Source organism: Lemur catta, chromosome 9 (assembly GCF_020740605.2).
Source record: "Lemur catta isolate mLemCat1 chromosome 9, mLemCat1.pri, whole genome shotgun sequence".
Classification (NCBI taxonomy): domain Eukaryota; kingdom Metazoa; phylum Chordata; class Mammalia; order Primates; family Lemuridae; genus Lemur; species Lemur catta.
In genome coordinates this window covers 40559923-40573401 of record NC_059136.1, presented here as the reverse complement: position 1 = coordinate 40573401, position 13479 = coordinate 40559923, and the positions used below count along the sequence as shown (strand labels likewise).

At 40.7% G+C, this 13479-nt stretch overlaps 1 protein-coding gene and 1 long non-coding RNA gene across 2 annotated transcripts in view; one reads left to right on the top strand and one right to left on the bottom strand.

Annotated features, from left to right (window-relative positions):
- HAS2 (hyaluronan synthase 2) overlaps positions 1-6871 on the bottom strand; it is a 28332-nt gene extending 21461 nt beyond the window's left edge. Inside the window, exon 1 of the mRNA XM_045560377.1 lies at positions 6219-6871. The gene's annotated coding sequence lies outside the window, so the exon portion shown is untranslated. The remainder of the gene's footprint in view (positions 1-6218) is intronic.
- On the top strand, positions 6692-8235 carry LOC123644311. The gene is made up of 3 exons (XR_006737107.1): positions 6692-6721; positions 7893-7944; positions 8165-8235. It is a non-coding gene; the product is annotated as an uncharacterized LOC123644311 (long non-coding RNA).
- The last annotated feature ends 5244 nt before the right edge of the window (positions 8236-13479 follow it).

Genomic DNA, 13479 nt, shown 5'->3' with positions numbered 1-13479 from the left:
CAGTACCCTTATAGCATTTATTGCCCATTGATCCATATACTGCTTTGTATTTTGGCTGTAATGACTTCTGAGTGTGTGTGCATGTGTGTGTTGTCTCTTCAACTAGAGAAATCAGATAGTATTAATCCGATTAGCAAAAGTCAGATAAAACTGGTGTTCAAATCCCACCTCTGCCATCTACTATCCATTCTACAAAATTTGGCCTCTGGAACCAGACTGAGCTGGGATAGCATCCTCGCTCTTCCTTTTAATGGTTAGGTGACCTTGAAAAAATTACATAATAATTACTATTTTCAGTTGCTTCTTCTATAAAATGGAGCCAATCATATTGACTCACAAAACAGATTATAAAATTAAAAAAATAAACTAACTTAACTATGTATTTCAATAAAGAAATTATCAATACTTAGATTTCAGTGATACTAGCTTCCTACCTATCAATAATTACCTAATCAGCCTGACTTTCCTTGCCTTTAACCCATTGCTTTAGTTAGCAAGTAATAACTGTGGTATGGTTAAAAAAAAAAAACAAAAAAACTGGTAATCATAAGAAATGGATTCAACTTCAAGCTCTGTCTCATATTAGCTATCTGATTTCAGAGGAACCACTTAAGGGTTCTATCAGTAAGACATGTTGTGTTCAATTAATATCTTTGAACTTCAAATTTTTAGGGGTATGATTGAAACTCTTGTTAATTTTAATGTTGCTACCACCCATAGCTGAGTATCTATAAAAGGGATGAATGTAGGTTGCATTAAGTGCTCCATTTCCATGCATAAGTCACCTAATTAAGAGCAGAGAGTAAATTCTGACTGGTATCCACTCTCTCAGCTTCATTTTTTCATCTGTAACATGAGATCAGTACCTTTATTGAAGACTTACTGTAACTAATAAGCACAGCATATATATAAGCCCAGCACTTAAAATATGGTATGCACTCAATAATTGGTTGTTATTGTCATTATGGTTATTGTTGCAAGCCAGGGTTTTAACCCAAAGGAAGAGTAACTTAAGTTATAAAATGAACTTGTCTCTCTTCCTCATTATATTCTGAAATCCACTGAAGAAGACTACATCAGTGTCTTTTTAACTTGTAGCCAATATTTAAACACACAAAAGCATAAAGAATAATAAGAAACATTTAAAGAATGTTTCACTAATGAGGCATTGCTCAAGAGCACATCTAATAAATAGTAGAACTGGTTCTGAAACACAAGCTTTCTATACCCATAAACTCATATTGTATGGGAAGAGGAGCAAATAGGCTTTAAATCATATGTAGAATAATTAGAATTGGGAATATTAATCTAGGCTGATGACACTAGCAAACAGTATGGAAACCTGCTTCTTTGTAATAAGACATATTCAGGTGGTAACCATCTGTTGGTTGATAGTGGATTAAGAAGTTATGGTGAGCAAAAGGTTAAAAAGCAAGGTTTCTGGCAGGGCATGGTGGCTCATGCCTGCAATCCTACAAACTTGGGAGGCCAAGGCAGGAGGACTGCTTGAGGCCAGGAATTTGAGACCAGCCTGAGCAAGAGTGGAGACACTGGTTCTATAAAAAATAGAAAAACAAAATTAGGCAGGTGTGGTGGCACATGCCTTTGGTCCCAGCCAGTCGGGAGGCTGAGGCAGAAGGATTCCTTGAGCCCAGGAGTTTGAGGTTGCAGTGAGCTGTGACGAGTCCACTACACTCCAGCCTTGGTGACAGAGTAAGACCCTGTCTCAAAAAAAAAAAAAAAAAATTACTTGTGGATCTGTAAAAATTACTGATCTGTGGCCCCCACAACATTCTGAGTTAATTGATATGGGCTGTGACCAGTACATTACAAGTTTTTAAAATCTCTCCAGGTGATTCAAATGTAAAACAATGTTTGGCAACTATTGGGTTAAAGTTATAGAACACTTTCATGACCTCATTTGTATTCACACACATCCCTTATGTGTATTTTCTCTGGTACTATCCCCAACTAGAAATCTGAAATAAAAGTATCCAGATGAAGTCCCCTGCCCAGTAGTCTTCACATTGGAGCACATTACGCTCTGGGACACAGAGCATGAAGACTCTTCCCTTCCCTTTGCCCTTCTGACCTCTTCTTCTCTGGCTTTGAAGTCTGCCTTTCTCTCTCCAGTTCCACTAGCAAAGACCCTGGAGCCAAGCTGGCAGGATTAGGATGCAAGCCTTTTAAAGGCCTTGTCATCCCAGCACTGTCTGGATCCAGAACTGTAGATTTCAGATTTCTCTTCCTTTGCACCATCCATATTAATCAATTATTTCTAGGATGTCGAGTCTCCCAAAAGCTCTATTGGTTCCTAAACTTCACCATCCTAAATTTAGTTCACAGTGAAGGGGAAAATCACAAAAAGACTTGAAATGGAATCTCAGGTCTATACATAACTACATTGGCTCTTGGGAACTATCTCTATAGGTCAAAACCCTATGTAGCCACATGTAGCACAAATGCCAAGTCTCTTCATGAAATCTTTACTGATCTCTCTCAATAAGATGTGATTTCACCTTAACTTGAGCCCTCATAAAACTTGATTAATTCAGCAGGAACGTAGTCCAATTCAAGGGCATTATATTTAAGAATTCTTTAATTAAATTCCATTCATGTCCCATACTGTGACTTCCAGTGAGTTGCTTAACTTTTCTTTGAAGGTTAGGATTAGATATAATGTATGCAAAATGTCTAGTTCAGTTCCTGAAACACACTAGACGTGTGATAAACAGTAGCTATTGCTTTTTATAAACCAGGTCAGAGTTTTCCTTATAAAGTGGTTATTTAAAAACTCCAGTAAGTATACTTTTAACTTATTTTTAATTATCTGCAGTACAGATGGATTCAGGTAGGAGGTATGCATTAATATTTATTTAATTTTAATAATAAAATATTTAACAATGAGACCTTGTGATATTCAATTGTCTAAAATTAGTAACATTTTCCTAGATTGTGTGAAAGGCAGTACATACATGAACTCCACATGGCTAACATTCACGATATGCTTAAATAATTTAAGGCTAAATACAGGGCTATATGCAGTAGGGTGATACTTTTTCTATTCTCCATAGATCGCTGCTAGAGGGGAAAGGATTAAAAGCCAGTTGGGGTGGTGGAAATGAGTTTTCTATACAGGGAGCTGTCCCCCTTTCAGTTGACATACCAGCTACCACTGGCTCTGTCCTTGCAGCCTCTTAGAGAAACACAGCCAGAGTTTGCATGGATAAAAGGGAGAACCCAGAAAGAGACATGGGGTTTATGCTCTGTTCTCCCAATATATTAACTCATGATCACACTTGATGCAAGAACCAGGAAGCTAATAATGTAACAACTACTTATTCTTAGATTTAAAATGTACCTGTGTAATATAACTTAGTCAAAGGGGATGTCTGCCTTGATCCATAGACAAAGGACTTTTCCCACAGTGCCAATAGTAGAAAATAAATGAACTAGTGCAAGGTATGTGTTTAAAATTCAAGAAAAAAAATGTTTTAAAAGATATCTTGGCTGGTAAGAAGATCATGTGTGGAAAGGTATTTATAAGAGTCAATATTGTGGGCCTATATTCTATAGACTTAACAAAAATGATTAGTTCCAAGCTAACTTACTTTCTAGTAACAGTTTCTTATTCATTTTTTGCACAATTCCTATTTTGCAGGAAGGTTGCTAACTAAATATCTTTGCTTTCAGGAGAATGACATTAAAATTTGATGCTAGTCACCAATTTGTTCAGTCTTTGAGTTTTTATAAACTGCATAACTTTCTTTGAGAAAAGATTCAATTCCAAGGTACAATACAAGCAACTCAGGTAATACGCATTTGTCAATATGTCTACAATGCAGTTTTCTATTCTCCTGACTCAGATAATATATAAGAAAAAGAAAATATAAGAGATATTCTAGTTACGGTGCTTTAATCTAGCAATGTCCACCTAGAATTAGAAATTATTTGTTCCAGAATTGCAAATACAACATAATATACATACCACAATAGGTACGTTAAAACATTAAATTGTCATTGAAAATGTGAACAAATTATTCAAACTACTAGGACAACCCTTGGTGGAGAGTACAGTGGGTATTCAAAAAATAATACCTCAGCTGTATGTGTGATGTTAAGCCTCTAGAAAAACGTAAAAAACTAATGAATAAGTCATCTTGCACGCATTGGAAGGAAAAGAAAAAGTTCGGAATTTAAGAGTTCTTTTCAATCCAACTGTTCCGTAACATTTAAATAAACAGGTTGACATAGTTATTTGTTCTAGTCCATTCTATAGAATTACATATTTTAATTTTAAATCTGGCCTCATGAGTTTGAATATGCAATGACCATTGAAAACTTTATTCCTAATATAGCCTTTTAAAAAAATCAGAATCCGGTTTTAAGGTATATTATCGTATGCCTTCTCCACAGTGAGAAATCTAAGCCAAAGCTTTGAAATCTACAATGGGCAGTGAAGTTGTTCTCCCTCTTATCGGCTGTTTCACTTCCTCAGCAAAATCCATCTACCAGCTTCCTTCGCTTTAGCTTTTACGCTGAGCTGAAGGCCTATATATACTCAGGCCTCCAGTTGGGGGAAGCCCTTCGTGGCCAATCAGGGCTTCCCGATCTATTGCGTCACACCTCCCCCCTGGGTGTGACGTCAAAGGCAATCCCGGGCCAGCCACGTGGGTTGGAGAAGTGTAGCGTTTCTGGGCAGCTACTCTGCAAACCCGTTAGGAAGCAACGGTCCCAAAGGGTGGGGAGCTGGGCAGGGAGGAGCCAGCGGGGGGTCACAGTTTCCTCTGGGAGCAGGACCGCAGCAGCCCAGTCGCCCCAGAGGCGCGCGGCTGGGTCCAAGTGCTCAGCGCCGACGTCTGGGGGACGGAGAGAGGGGCGCGGGGGAAACTGGCACCTACGGCTGTGTAATCGGACCCGGGTCTCGTAAGCCCTCCTCCCCAGGCACCGCCTCTCCACTCCCAGCGCCCCTTTCCAGCCTTAATTATCCTTTCAGCGCCGTTTCCCCTCGGCTGCGTTTCCGTGGCCAGAGGAAAAAGCCTTTCTCGCCCCCCAGTTCTCACCCTCACACACAGACCCTCCTTTCCGACCCGCCCTCCCGTTCCCGGGGACCCGTCTCGGAGCCCTGGCTCCCGCAGGGCGGGAACTAGCGTAACGAATTCCGCCCAAGGTGTCGATCAGCCATCCCGCCCCAGCCTCTGGCTTCCCTCCGGCCTCCACCCCGGCTCCCCGGGCCCCGCGCCCCCTTCCCCCGCCGGGGCGCTCGGGACGGCGCCCCCCGGTCCTCCACCGGGCCGTGCCCCCAGCTGCAGCTGAGGCGAGAAGTGCCGGCGTGCTCGGTGCCACGTCGGAATTGGCTCCGGGGACGCTGCAGCTGCTGCGAGCAGCGCGGTCCCCACACCCGCCCTGCCCCCCGGCGGCCGCGCGCTGAGCCGAGGGATGCGCGCCCTCCTCCCGCTCCCGTCTCCGAGCGCCACCGCCTGCGTCCGGGACCCCTGGCCGGAGTGAGGCTTCCGGAGCTGAGCTGAGCCCCGACACAGCCAGCCCGACACTTTAATGGGGTGCGGGAAGTGCAAAGGAGGGAGGCCCGGGAAAGGGGGGAGTGGCCGAGCGAGGCCGGTAGCTGCGCGGAGGTAGCGAAGAACCCTCCTTCTCTGGGGTCCCCGATCCTCGGAGCTGGAAGCCCAGATCGCTTAACCCTTTGCATTCCCAGCAAGAAGCGAGTTTCTCACTTAAAAGTTAAACGCGCTGGGCTGTTCCAAGGTTTTTCTCCCCATCTAGCGTGTGCGGGCAAAAAAGAAGGGAAGGGGGTGGGAAGGTGAGGGCAACGGGGGTGGCTGTGCGGAATGCATTTTCCTTACACAGTGGAAATTCTTGTTTCCTAACTCAGGAGCCCCTCTGCCGCTCCGGAAGATGCAGTGGAAAAGTACATCTCAGGACATGCAGCCTTACCCTGGCAGAGAGGTTACCTGTGTCCCCAGAAAGGAAGCGGATTTCTGGCGAGAGGCGCAGAGATGAGAAAACAAGGATATGTTGCTAAGCCTGACGGTGATCTGAAATATTCCCTGATTTTCAGTCTGTTGGAAATTTTTAGACCTAAAACTTTTCTGGCGAAACTGACTTAATTTTTTTTTTAACACTTATGTGGATAATTTCTTCCCTCTCCCTGGCCCATTTGAGGACCTTCATCGTTCACAAAGTGCGCCAGTGTAACGTACCTTGTTCAGCTCTTGGTCATAAAGTCGTCTTCAGCCTGTCTGTGTGGTCCCGGAGGGTCGGTGGCGGGCAGTTTCCAAAATTGAGGTAATAAAAGATCAGATGAATTTGAGACGACCGGCCAGAAAAAATAAGAAATTTAAAAACATCGTTTAAAAAGGATGGGGGAGTCTTAAATGTTTGATTCTCCCCCACTTTAAAGGGAAATTTCACTACTATTCGCTTTATTTTCCGTTGCGCTTCAGTCTTCTAATTCTTTTTTTAAAAATTGTGCTTTAAAAATAAATTAACCTTTTATTATTATTATTATTATTATTATTTTTTGCTCCAGTCCTCCTCCCCCCGATAACGGAAAGTCTCTTTTTTGTATCAATTTAAAAAAAAAAAAAAAAAAAAGCCCGGTGAAGACTCAGCAGAACCCAGGAAGCGCAGAATCGGGAGAAAAGTCTTTGGCTGGGGCTGGTTCAAGTCCCTGGTTCAATGGGCTGCTCGAAGCCAGGACTGGGTAATTCTTTCCAGACGTCTTGACTTCTCCTTCCTCGCTGTTGTTGCCTTTCTGCCTCCTCCAACTTAAGGGGGTCTTAACTGGTGAGCTGGTGGGTGTTTTAATAGGGCGGAGGAGGGAGCGAGGGTGAGGGGAGTGGAGAGGGAGGTGTGGACTGGGGAACCCTGAGGGGAGGGACCCGGCCGCGCGGGCGGGAGGGCGGGCGGAGCGGGAGAGAGAGAAATTGGCCATTCAAAGCCCTCTCTGAGCTACAGGCCGGTTCTAAACGCCAATGAATTCAATTAACTTGATTGCTAACGTGTGCAGAGCGGGGCAGCGCGTCCTAGGAGGCCGCCACCTGATTCCCAGCTTTCCTGCGGCGGCGGCGGCGGCGGCGCTGGGAGCCCTCGCTTTGTAGATGTCCCCGGGTTACGAGTTCTCGCTAAGTGACAAACTCCCCGTTGTGTCTAAGTAATTTGTTTAAAAGCCAAATGGTGCCCTTAGGCTAGGTAACCGCCCGGAGGAGGAACACTTGGGAGGGGTGTGTGTGTGTGTACCTGGGGTCCGCGCGAGGCGGCCGGGACTAAAAAGACCGCGACCGGTCTACGGCTTGTTAACCCTTTCTTCCCTCCAAGCGAAGTTTCTGAGCTGACACTAACTGTCAAGCCTCCTTTACACCGAAGTTTCCGCCGTAGGTGGGCGGAAGGAAAAAAATAATTGTACTGTTTTGTTCAGCCTGGTCCCCTAACGTAAAAATACGAAACAGCGCGCATTAAAAATAAAATATAAAATAATTAAAATTATTTTCTTGTTCATTCGTATATAGCCGTCTCTCGGGCAAGAGCTTAAAGTAGCTTTTGCTCCTTGCTAGCCTTCGATAAAGATAACGAGTCAAAATATGTAGTTTTGCTTGCAAATAGCTTTTTCTCATCATTCTTACAATGCTCCAAGGCTGGGTAGAATTCGTTTTCCTGGGTACTTTTTCCCCCTTCCTTTTTGGTCCTTGCCAGTAAGCCTTCCGATGACTTAGAATGGACAGTAGGTGGCGCTGTTTAGGAGAAAATGGGAGTGAGTTTACAAATTAATTAACTTGGGTCTTTGGAGATTCATTCCCCTGAAATTGTTATAGGGTAAAAACAGATTTTTTCTTTCTTTCTTTCTTTCTTTTTTTTCTTTTTCTTTCCCTTCCAAGGATCCTCTGAGGCGTGGACTTCTTTCGAACTCGACCAGACCTTGAAGATTGGGTACTTAGTCCTCATCACAGATTTGGCCTATAATGAACAAGTCGAAACAGAAAAGTCGAATAAACTGGAAGGGATGTTTTCAACACACTGTAAGGGGTGCGGTATTGGGGGATGTGATTAGAGGTCAGGAATTTTACTGCACTACCAGGTAGTCAGCGGTCCTAGTCCCCAGGGCCCGACCTGCAAAGCACAGCGCGTTTCCACCCCCCACCCCCCACAGCGGTTACACCTCTGGGAAGCATTATCTTGGCCTGATGACTTCACACCGCTTGGTGGAAACCCACTTACTCATTTCCCCCCAACAAACCTTCACGGCTTCAGCGTTTGTTTGAACTCTCCCTTAGGTGGTTCAACTCTTGAGAGACTGGCTTAAATTTCAGAAAACAGTTTCATCCCACTTAATCAGACTTGAGCTTCCTGATGTTTAGTTTTTCAGTAGTTTTCAATTGCTAAATTATTGTTTTAAATATATTATCTAACTTCTGTGCTCTGACATATAACATGGATTAAACTGATTTAGAGGTAGCATGGATATTGTGGGGTGCAAAGTGTCTAGCTGTGAGACCCCAGAGGCACATTTAAACCTTCCAGCTTTAAACTTCCATGGATATTATATGTAATGCAAGAACACTGATTATTGCTTAGTTACGTTTAACTATTCCTATGCTAACAGTTCAAGCAATGAAAACATTTAGTGAAACTGGGTTTCCTTATTAAAGAAAAACACATTTGTTGTTTCTCTCCTTGTAATTCATGACCCATAAAACAAAAGTAAAATGTTCTTTGACTATGGATGGATATAAAGGCTAATTATATGTCTATGCAACATTTCTATCATCCCCCTAGCCCTGTTCCAAAGAATAGGGAAGAGCTAGCACAATTTAAAGCCAGAGGTGAAAGCTCCTTGAAGACAAAAGGGATCTAGGATAAGAGAGACTTTAAATTCAGATCCTATCTTTTGATGTTCTGCTTGTGAGATCCAGGAAGCGTATTTCATCTCTCTGGATCTTCACTTCCTCTTTAATAAATGGAGAAAATATCTACTTTATACAGTTGTTACGATGATAGAATGTGTTAAATTATGTCAAGAGTTTAGTACCTGCAACATTGTGAGTATTCCAAAAAACTTTAGTACTGTATATAGCCTTCTGAGCTTCAATTCATTAAATTATTCTTGGTAAGCATTAACCATGGTTTCATCCTGTGCTCTCTTATGTGACCTACTTCAGCTTTCTATCCCTCATTGACTCTCATAGATTGAATTATTCTATGTGCCCATGGATATATCCCAAACCTTCACATTTAACCCAACTTGTTTTCTGAGTTTTAGGCTGAAATTACAGCTACCAGCCATCTAGTATTGATTCATAAGGACCAAATCAGGAGACACAAGATCCAGTTTCACAAGCAAACTATGGTACCAACCAACTTAATAACATTAAATAATTAATTTAAATTTCAACTTTTTTTTTTCTTTTGAGACGGAGTCTTGCTCTGTCCCCTGGGCTAGAATGAAGTAGGGATCATCACAGCTTATTGCAACCTCAAACTCCTGGCATCAAAACAGTCCTCCCACCTCGGCCTCCCAGAGTGCTAGGATTACAGGCTTGACCCACCCTGCCCAGCCAACTTTCTGTCTTAAACATGAGTTGTTTGGATCAAAAGATGAGATCCTTTTATCCATCCCTTTCAGGTCTTGACATTCTAAAGCACACATTTTCCAACCCATACCCATTATGTTTTCAGCTGCACAAGACAATGGAGCAAACAACTTCAGACATGGGAGTTTTTACTTAAGTAGATGCGAGTTAGCAGTATGTTGTTGCTGATCTTCCTCCTGCAACACAAAACAAATGTTCATATGTCTGAGAGACAAAGTATCCACAATAAGGATTTAGTATCTTCATAATTCTCTTTTAAATGGTTCTTAAACTTTTGGTACAGGACCGCTTTACACTCTGAAGAATTATTAAGCAAGTAAAAATTTGTGGGGTTACATCTATCAATATATTAATATAATATTCAACTCTGAATAATAGCAGTTTGTCAGTTATTCTTTCAATTGAAAATTATGTCCCATAATAAAAGTGAACAGCTCTGCTCACAGCTCAGTCACAGACAACCATGGCAGTATGGTGTGGAGTAGAAATCTTTTCTGTGTACTTTCCATTTCATCACACAGAATATTAAAAAGCCATATACTCAAGGGTTAAAATTTTGTGAAAATATTTTTTAATGCTTTATCAAGGATCTTCTTAAATGCAACTTGCTTATTATTTCCCTGTGAGTGCTTGGGGGTAAAGAATGCGATGATGACTGCTGGTACAGTTTGGTACCACTAGCTTGTTTCCAGCTAAGGCATTATAGCTTTACTCACCACTGCCTTTGCATCATCAGTATAAATGTCAACAAGGTAAAAGATGAAAATAATGTCTTAGTATTATTATAAACATAGTTTTGCTCCTCTGAAAGGATCTCTGGATCCCCAAAAGTCTACAAACCACACTAGAAAATACTGGTTTATAGTAAGCATAACAAACTCAGTGGTGTACAATTCTGGTTGTTTTACTTTAAGAATAGACAAACTGTTGTACATTGAGGAAGATCTAGCAGTAAGAAGAGGAATATCAATAGCAACCCTGTCAGATGAAGTATAGCTATAGGAAATAGTAATGCTTAGTATGACACAGAAGATTCAGAGAATACAACAGACATGGACTTTTATAAGTCTTGGATTTTCATGTGTGATTTAGCATACTCTGTATGATCCTAAGTCTGCATACCAGTGAGAATTAAAACACATCATATTTTAGCTCCACAAATGGTAGAATTTCTGAGGAGTATGAGCTGTGCAAAGATGGAAAAGAATTGACCTGGAACTTAGTTTTCTGGTTCCCAGCTGTAAAGGCATTTCCAGCATCACATAGAAATTGAGCTACTTGCCTTTTGGTGTTAATTCCAAGGCTGAGTTCCCATAACTCTAGAATTAATTCAGAGAAAATTTTGAAAGGATATGGCTATGTTAATAATGGTTCCTAGTATAGCGACCAAGGCCCTTGGTCCCGTAAATATTTCCTGAACAACCACTGACATGAGGCAGATTGATTAATTGAAGAAAAGGCACACAAATTTACTTAACATGTATAGACAGAGCCTTCAGAATGAAGTCCCAAAGATACAGGGGAAATTGTGGATTTTTATGCTTAGGTTCAACAAAGTATGGAGAACTGTGTAGAAATATGACTGGACAAAAAGGGTATGATCTAATGTTAATAGACTGAGTAGGGAAACCTAGCAAGTCTTTGTCTAGATTCTTCTTAGACTCTCTTAAGTATACATTTCTTCTTTTTGGGTGTGGGGCAGGACCCTCATTGGAATGGGGGTCTTATACAGTGAGGCAAAATAGGCCAGATAATTTCTTTATGGCCAGTTTTAACACAGAATAATTTTAGGTTTTATGGCTGGTTTGGAGGGAAAAGGGATTCTGGCTGTTATGACCTGCCTTGGGAGAGAGGGATTCTAGTTTCTATGGCTAGCCGCAGGGAACAATGGGACTGAGAGGCAGGAGGACAGGAGAAAGACAGAGAAAAACCTTTGCTTCTGAGGCCTTAGTTTTGGGTACTGTTTTCTGAGTCCCAACACTAGATTTGAAAGTGTGAAGAGAGAGATCTAAGCATCTATCAGACACTCAAGAAATTCAAAGTAATTGAAAGAGATCAAAATACTTGTTGATTCATTGACATAGGTGGAGGAGGATCATTTTATTTCTCATCATAGTTTTTGAAAATTTTACTGTACCAGAGTAGTAATTTATCAATCTTTGATCATTTCAAATTAGACTCTAAATATTATTTGAGCTATTTTTTAAGGATTACCAAAATGAAAGGAAAGAGGACAAAAATCCAAAGCCGTTGAAAACTCTTTACAATCATCTCTTGATAGCCCTTTCCACAGATGAGGAAACTAGCTTTAAAATATTACATGACTTAGGTTAAAACCTAAAAGGTAGTATTCAAAAATATCTGAGGTCAATGATTGTGATTTGATTGACAACAAAATCCCCAAATATAGCCATCTCGATCATTAATTTTAAAATAAAAAGAACACCCTGTGATTTGAAACTTTACCTTAAATCACTGATTAATTATGTGAGAGCCTTAGTTTCATATTATTGAACTACTTAAATTTTAAGAATTATCTCCAGATTCATGTATGTTTCAGATTGGAGGGAGCAAAATTTTATATAGCCTAAATAATATGTTTGTCACTTGCATTTTTTGAACTCAGATTACAAAAAACGACAAAACTAGCCTTGATTTTTAAATGCCAACAAAAGTATATGCTTTGCATGACAAATCAACAAAAGTAGAAAGTGCTATTCAGGGGGAAGGTCTGTAATCTAAATGTCCTTTGATATTTTAATGGTCTTAATTACAATGGCTAAGGAGAAGATTTTGAAATGTGTATGTGTGTCCACAAGCAGATGCTAATAGTCTTGGTTGGGGAAATGGAGTAAGTATCTACATTACAGAAATGATCCTCCTTGGAGATTATATGGCATCTCATCTTATTCCTGAAAAGTTATCCAGCTTTTTAAAACCTTAAGAAGATATGCTAAATTTCTGGAAACTGATGTATTTCTTGTTAGAGGGTGTATTTGTTAAAATTTTCTAAAGGGAGCTTTTCTGATAATTTGGGATAAGAAGTGACTCTGTTCACATTCCTCAAAATTTCACGGGCTTCACAGACTGCTTTCCCCCAAATCTGCCATGGGCAGATTAAAAATTCTCTTGTCCAGTAGAAATACCGTGTAGTCTTTGGAAAGCTATAAAATCCCAAATCTTTTTAATTAATTAATTAGAAACCACAGCATATATTTAAAAGTTTAAAAAGAAGACAAAGGGAAGAAAAAACTAAGCCAATCGGTATTTTTTTCTAATGATTTGCACTTATTTTCTTTTAATGTATCAATTCGGGGGAGGGAATCTCAAAGTAAAGAAATCTTAATCATTTGGGAGAAAGCTAAGAAAACTAAGTCATTTGACGATATAAAACTTTGCAAGAATCCATTTGCCCTATCACCAGGTATCTTATATTTTTAGGAGGACAAGAAAAATCCAAATTCTATTCCAAATTATCAGATTAAGAAATTTGCCTTCAAATACAGGTGGCTAAAATCCTTGAGGGAACAACCTAAAGCAATTCAGTTAAGTGAGACTTCCTACCTTTATCCAGGAGAGGTGTTAGCTCCAAGACCCAATTAGTAGAATTACCATTCCAATGGCACCTGAGGGCTGGAACTGCCGCCATCAGTCCTAAAAGTGCCATTAAGAAGTGTGACTCTAAGCATTAGTCACATCCTGCCTACCCTGAAAGCCCTAGTAGGATAACTTGAGGATGAAAGCAAGCAATTGAGATGTTTACCAAAAGATTTATATTTTTCTAAGTTATATGCATGTTTTTTCCCATAGCATTTTCTTTCCAGTATTTTAAAGTTTGAAAAGCTCAACCTAGATCAGCCTGGGTTTGACAACT